At 40.9% G+C, this 7,952-nt stretch overlaps 1 pseudogene; it reads right to left on the reverse strand.

Annotated features, from left to right (window-relative positions):
* Positions 1 to 629: 629 nt before the first annotated feature.
* Positions 630 to 5,057, reverse strand: LOC115665658 (26S proteasome regulatory subunit 7-like; annotated as a pseudogene).
* Positions 5,058 to 7,952: the final 2,895 nt, after the last annotated feature.

A 7,952-nucleotide genomic window follows, 5' to 3' on the forward strand; every position in this document is an offset into this window, starting at 1 on the left:
ACGTAACCGTTTGAAACAGGAAATAGCTTGGTACATCTAGCTTGTTAATACCCATCCCACTGTCGAGCTAGTTCTTGCTGTTGTTTTCATTGGTTGGCCTCTGCCAATAATCGGTATTCAAGATCTGGGTTGAACCTTGAATTTTCTTTTCCTGTAATTTCCTGATATTTACCATCTTTAAGAGATTAGGCAGAAAGATTTACTATTATTAGTTCTCCTTTCGATTTAAGGACGTCGAAATGATTGAAAGACCTCATCATGCCTGCTGTGGGGGGCATTTGATCATTGAAAGAGTCCGTGCAGCCTTCCAACTCCAAACTCACACCACCCATCCAACCATTGACAAAACAGTCATACCATCAATCCCGAATGTAAACCCTAATTATACATGATGTGATTATAGGATTGAAGTTAGGCACTGAACTTTTCATTAAATCAGTGTCATATAATTGAGCATGCAGACACTATAATGCATTAATCGACACATCCAAGCAGGTTGGGTCATTAACGGGTAAGTTCAACTTCAAAGGAAATCAGTAGGTTCAAGAATCACTCCGGCAACAGGAAAAGATTTACATGAAATAACGAAAAGGAAAATGAGTCCACCATCATGATGACCATCGTAGATATGAAAATGAAAAGGTGAAAATAAATTTAACCCAGATTTTGGCCAAAAGAACAATGTTTATATCCCGGTAGGGCATCTCTTAAGATCAAGTAATAGTCCCAGAAGAACCAAAAGACCTGTTCATCCACCCGACGACAATGCAACTTCTGGTTTTGCTTCAGTGCGCTCCTTTTCCATTTCATCTCATCTCTTCAGACAGACTGAAGGAGCAATCAGTTATAAACCATGTATTTGGGTGTCGCACTGAACTTCTGGTGCCCTTTAATGACTTTATTCACTGCATCTAGGAAATCTTTCTCTGTCACAGTCTTCCTCCAACCTCGGATGGCGTACATCCCTGCTTCGGTGCAGACACTCCTAATGTCAGCTCCTGCAATTAGAGAACCATCTCAGAGAACCGAACACAACAAATATCCTGTGTATTTAAAGATTGACAAGAACAAGTTGACATTCGCTTTAACTGTCAACAAATTGCAGGCAAACAGTAGCAATGACCTATTTGGCTAAAACCATTAGAGAAGCACAGGAAAAACCTCAACAAAATAGCTCTTGCATTTAAAAGAAGTAGAGACAAAAGACAGCAGCATATCTACAAATCATGAAGGAAAGAAATTTACCAGTGGAATTTGGACAGAGCCTCGCTAAAAGTTCAAAGCGGATATCCCTCTCACAGTTCATTGTTCTAGTATGAATCTTGAATATCTGTGTCCTGCTCTCCGAGTCAGGAAGAGCAAATTCAACCTTGCGATCCAGTCGTCCTGGACGTAAAAGTGCTGGATCCAAAGTGTCGGGCCTGAATGACAAGAATACAAAAACATAAGCAGAATATCCCTCTTAGAAAGACGGTCAAGTGTGTAAAAGCCACTAGCAATTTAGAAAACCCAGCCGCACAAATTCATTGCTTACTCCTCCATAGGGCAAGGGGTAAGACAATCACACAGTTCAATCACCGAGAGCCAAGATGAGGTCAATTATACCGGTCAGTAGCCATAAGGACTTTGATATTTCCACGAGCATCAAAACCATCAAGCTGGTTCACAATCTCAAGCATTGTACGCTGGACTTCATTGTCTCCACCAACTCCATCATCAAAACGAGCACCCCCAATTGCATCAACTTCATCAAAGAACACAATACAGGCCCTTTTGGACTTAGCCATCTGAAACATGTATTTTATAGCTAGCTACAAATGAAGTATAAAGCACAGACAACAGTCACAAGTGCAAGACAAACTTTGAAGGAAACACAGTGTTGATCAACCTGAAACAATTCCCGAACCATCCGAGCTCCTTCACCGACATATTTTTGAACAAGTTCACTCCCAATTACTCAAATGAAACAGGCATCGGTTCTGTTAGCTACAGCTCTGGCCAAAAGCGTTTTACCAGCTCCAGGAGGACCATAGCAGAGAACACCCTTTGGAGGATCAATTCCAAGCTTGACAACTTTTTCAGGGTGAAGCATAGGCAACTCAACAACCTAAAGAATGAACAAATTCAACCAGAGTGAGCGTTGTGGTTAGTACTCATGCACCTTTAGGCTCCCTCCCTCCCTCTCTCTCACATGGGCGTGTGCCACTGAAAAGGAATAGATAAATAAATCACCCCACGCATCTTCTCAATCTGCTCTTTACATCCACCGACATCATTGTATGTGACATCTGGCTTTTCTTCCACTGTCATCATTGTCACAATTGGATCGATCTTGGGAGGCAAGGGGATCTGAATCTGATATTTGTTCCGATCTACCCTGCAATACATAATTAAGAATGAAATTATAATAAAGGGAAAATATACAGCAAAGCCGAAAAATATGACAACTGAATCACAAAACAGGTTAGTGCACACAGTTTCACCATGTTGTAATTGATCAAGTACCCGCGCCACCAAATGTGATTAGACTAACATACAAACTCCTCACATTTCTGGTTCTCAAATAAACTAACACTAACTAAATGAATGGCGAGCCAAGAAATGTGATATCAAAGAATTGTTGAAATAAACACCACAAGAAGCTCAGGACCATGTTCTGGTTGAGATGAAGAGTTAACATACCCGACACGCATGCCTTCTTCAATATCAGTTGGGGAGACTTTGTCACCAAGTCCAACGACGAACTGCAGTGCAGAAAGAGATCCCATTACCACCCAAAACTTGATGATATACAACTACTTTGAGGTATAAGAAAGCCGTTCTAATGCTTTTAAAATGATAAATTGAGGGAAGTTTAAAACCCTCTTCATCACTACGTCTGGAAGACAAAAATTCCCAACAGCGTACAAAAAACAGAGGCAATTAAAACAAAAAATTACCTTCGCAATTTGTTTCACATTTGACATACTTGGCATCTTCTGTGTTTGGGCTTATTATCTTTGTGCATCTTGCAACCTAATTGACATAGCTGGTCATCAGTCCCGGTAGAGGACATCATAGGAAAGCCAAAAATTTTTGGCAATTGTACAAATAATACCTGAAGTGGCTGCTCCTCCTGCATCATTTGTTTATCAGAAACCAGATCCCACTGACTAGGAGCAGCCAAGCCGGTGTCAGACTCCTTGATACCTACCAATATAAGAAACCAAGGAACTACCAATTAGAGGAACCTATAGTAACACAGTGACAGGAAGATATGCCAACAAGATCATAATATCGCTCAAATTGAAAAGGAGACTCTAACTCACTGTCAATACAATGATCTAACTCGAATAACCTACTTATACAAAAATAAGCAATTTGACAATCAAAGATCTCACTGAAATGACGACTATTACCATCTGTAGACCATCTAGAAAATTCAAATGGAAGATCCATCAGAATAGCTCAAGCATAAGACTTCTTTAGATAGCTATTTCACATGCACAAGCATCCCCAACATTCCATTTCCAAATAAACGGGTCCCTATGTTGCACCGATGAGACAATATGCTAGACCATCAACTCACAAAACCTCAGCATGCTTTTGGAGAATTGACACGATAATCAATCGACACCATCTATAGGAAATTAAAGGGACCACCTTGACATTTTCTTTTCTTCTTTGGAATCAGTGACATAAATTTCGAGAAGTGGCAGAAACATTAGAGTTCATCATCACAGAAGACAATTAATACAATAACAAAGCAAAATTAAGTTATCTTTATTGGCTTTCTTTTTATCTTCTACTCTCTCAACATGAGAAATAAAGATTGAAGCAAACAAAGCTAATGCACCTGCTGAACAAAATTGTCCCAATATACCACACAACCTATCTAAATGACCCCACTTAATTTGCTTTTGAGCCTAAGAAACTCCACAAAACCGATTAAGACAAATATCTCAGGACATATAGACAGAGTTGGCAGAGTGACTGGTTAGACATGATTACAATTGCCATATTCAACAGGATGAAGCCCGAAGGGCATGGCAATTAGAAGAAGTTTTCTGGCCTTGCTAAGGGATCACGTCATGTCATCCATCCACCCAACCAGTCCCATATGGCAAAATATTGCGTCGGTAAATAGGAGTTAGTGACCTATGTAAACTTATCACACTGGGACAGTGGTGTGCTTGGCTTTATAGGCTCTCTATCTATGCCTGCTCGTTATCAAATTCTTAGCAAAAAAGATGATAGAGCAACTACTAATGGCTGGTTTCAACTTCTAAACAGCCAAACTATTGTTTCCAATCCATCATAAAGTTAGATCCAGATTACCAAAAGAACACTCAGCTTCAGTCCATGAGCGTGATTGCGATTCACTCCAATTTCATTCAGTTTTTTGCAGTTGGATCGGACTCATATGCAGGGGGATCAAACCACAGCACACCGAACAAGCAGATCGAAAATTGCAAAATCTTGCATCCTCCGAGCTCTCCTCAAATCACAAATTAAAAATAAATAAAAAAAACCCTCTTTTCAGAAGAACGTACCGCAGAGATCGTTAATCTTCTTGGCCATGTCACTAATTTCCTTTTCCGCCTTCTTGATGCTCGTAGAATAAGGTCCCAAACCCTGTCGAAATTAATCGCGACGAAATTACAGAGAGTGTAGCGATAGAACTCGCACGGCAAAACAAAAGGCAGAAAACCCGATAACAATAGCCCTGCAGAAACTAAACAGCACTAATCAAGAGAACAATTTTCAGCCGAAAATTAAAGCAAAAGCAGGTTTCAGGAATGAGCAAACTAAATCTAACCGAATGGCCAAGACCATCGAAGTTAGTACAACCAGCAAACAGCTTAAGAAGGCAATTTAGAAGCAAAAGAAGCTGGATCGGGAGCTCCAGAGAGGGAGGGAGGGAGGGAGAGTAGTACGTAGGTCTTGAGGAGAGCAATGTCGTCTTCATCGAGAGGGCGAGGGTTCTTCTCGTCCTTGATGTCGTCTTCGTGTTCAATCGCCATTTTTCCACCACCTCCTTCCTTCCTTCCTTCCTCCCGACGACCGATACGATTCTCGCTGCGATCTGGGAAGCTGCTTATGTATATCGTCTTCGTCCTCGGACTTACGATTTCTTCAGCAAGAAGACGGGAGTGTCTATCACGTGACGAGCGCGTGCAAGACGACGACCATACCTGATCACGCCCATTAGGGGGGCTTGGCCCGGCCCAAACGTTTCAGCAACAATCTGGTGGGCCTCTGCCTCTTCCGCAAAGATTTCATTTTGGAAAAAATAAAATTTTCTGAACTTTTCTTTCAAAAAGATTTCCGATTTTTATATATGTGATTTGACCGTTTTTCTTTTTATATCTGTAGGCAGTTATTTTTCGTTTTTATTTTTTTTTTCGGGTTTTTCTTTGTCTTTTTAGTTCTTTGTAAGAATCAATTTTTCTTTCCCCTTTAATTTTTTGTTTTTTGGGTTGGAAAAGATAACCGAACTTCATTACTTCAAGTAGTTACTTCGTTACAAAAACCTTTGTTACAATGCCTGTCATTATTTGAACTTCATTACTTCAAGTACTAGGGGATTAGTAAACTAAATTAAACAAGAAAACACCAAGGCTTCAATTTTTTAATATATATTTAAAAAGTTAGGAACAATATTTAGATTTAAATTAGTAAGAACAATTATAAGTATTTTTTATGTCGTTAAGAAATTAGAGGTAGAGGCAGCAATAACAAAAGTACAAGACGCTATGTAAAACTAAAATGAGAGAATTAGGGTTTTTAGGTCCATTTCGACACTGGGAATCAAATCAAAACCGGCCGGATAAGGTTGGTTTGGTCCAGTTTCAAGGCCTACCCTGAACCGGTGCTCTCTCTAACTTAAAATATAACTTTAACTAGAGTTCTACTTTTATTATCGCTCTTTCCTGAATTACACACCAGCGGAGCTGGGACATTTTGCTCCCTAGAAATTACTAGGTAGGATGGCTCCATAAAGCCAGCAACTCTTGACACAGCACAATACGAAGCTAACCGGGCTTGAGTTCGACAGAAAACGGATTTTATCCTCTCACATGAGGCGACCTGTTTAATCCGATGAGACGCCATTTGACACGTTTAAGTAATTGAATGATGTGTCTTTTTGTTAACACAGTACGATTAAACAATTTTTAACACGTTCAATGTCAATTTTTTCTTTTCTGGGACGGAACGTTCAATGTCAATTTCCAAGACTTCTTTTTGGTCGGAACGTTCACTTGCAGCTGCTCGTCGGTCTCTCTCTCTGTCTCTTGCGCTCACGGCGAATTCCTCGGGATGCTTGAGAAGTGCTGGAGTGGTTCCCCATTTTCTTTCTGACAAGGGCCGTCCGACGCGGAGCGTCCTTCCACTCTTCCTTTTCTTCTTCCTGGGACGACACTTGTCTTCTCTTTCATTTAGGGCAAACGACTACTGAGAGGACCGGCCACGGTTTCGGTGCCAGAGGGCGGAGACCGCCGCGACTACTGAATCCCGCTTCGGTTCAACCACATAATCGGAATGACTACTGAATTCCTCGGGTTGATTGAGAAGTGTTGGAGTGGTTCCCCATTTTCTTTCTGAGAAGGCTCGTCCGACGCAGAGCATCCTTCCACAGTTCCACTCTTCCTTTTCTTCTCCCTGGGACGACACTCGTCTTCTCTTTCATTTGGGACAAAAGACCAGTGAGAGGACCGGCACGGTTTTGGTGCCAAAGACCGCCGCGACTACTGAATCCCGCTTCGGTTCAACCACATAATCGGAACGAGGTATGGACCTCTGTCTCTCACGATCGTTCCGTCTTCGAAGCTTATCATATAGGGGACGGTCCGATAATCTGAGAATACATCCGAACCTCCGGGTTAAGGTCGTGTTTTGACTCGGACCCAAAAAGAAAAGGTCGAGTTTTGATGTTGTGTTTGGCTACACCTCTGCTCCGGTACATGCAACTTAGTTCTCTTAACTTTTAGTTCTTCCATTGAAGGGAAACGTTGCTGAATCTTAGTTCGATAGGAGTAGAGTCTTGAGTGGTGGCGGTGAAATCGAGGGAAGAAGTTTGCAATTTGCAATGCAAGATTATATTCTCACATTGAGAAAGAACTTTCTGGCTAGAACCAGAGTCTTCAGCCTAACGGAATTTGCTCTGAAACCGTAAAGATTTATGCTTGTGGCATAGCTTAGTGGCCCTGTTATCTATCATTCTTCGCAATTGCTTCCTCTTTTTTCCTTAAAAAAGTCTTGTGAGTATAGCTGTGTATCAATAATGTTAATTAATATTTCCCTAACTCGTGCCTAAAAGAAATGAGTCGAATGACTATGAGTTCGGTGGGTTTTTGGTCAAAAGACTTTTTACTATCCATAGTGTGTTTTGGTTGATATCAAAATTGTTTTCATATTTTAGTTTGTCTGGGTTTGATGTGCTGAAATTGATTGGTTTGAACTTTCTTCTTACTTATTATTCTGTAAGGGAGAAGATATTTTTTTAGATATTAGTGTTATTAACTGATACATTTATACACTGATTCTTGATCTACTAATTAATCTTCCCTAATCTTTCACCTTTTACCTCCCACCAGAACAGCTCCACCTCCTCTCTCCCTCGGGCGATCTTAAGCCATGTATGAAGATTTCAAGCAAGGGAGGCGTCCGAAAAGAAGCCGAACTGACGAGTTAGGTACGTTTTTCCATAGTGTGGGAAACATATTTCGGTATCCCGAGAATCCCGCGGATATAGAGACTACATTTCAAGATATGGGAAGTGCAATTAATCATATTGGGAAGGCAATTATTGCTATGGGGTGTGGTCCTACGGGCATTGTAGGGTCTGGTGGTTGAATTTCAAGGTCTCTCCCGATCGAATTCCGAGTATATGATAGCGTGATAAATGCTAAATGAAGTAATGGGAACTTGTTTTTGGGTGGCATGCATAATGGTAAAGATGTGGTAGTGAA

This window comes from Syzygium oleosum, unplaced genomic scaffold (assembly GCF_021117445.2).
Source record: "Syzygium oleosum isolate NSW1041296 unplaced genomic scaffold, Sole_v2.1 Sole_v2.20, whole genome shotgun sequence".
Classification (NCBI taxonomy): Eukaryota; Viridiplantae; Streptophyta; class Magnoliopsida; order Myrtales; family Myrtaceae; genus Syzygium; species Syzygium oleosum.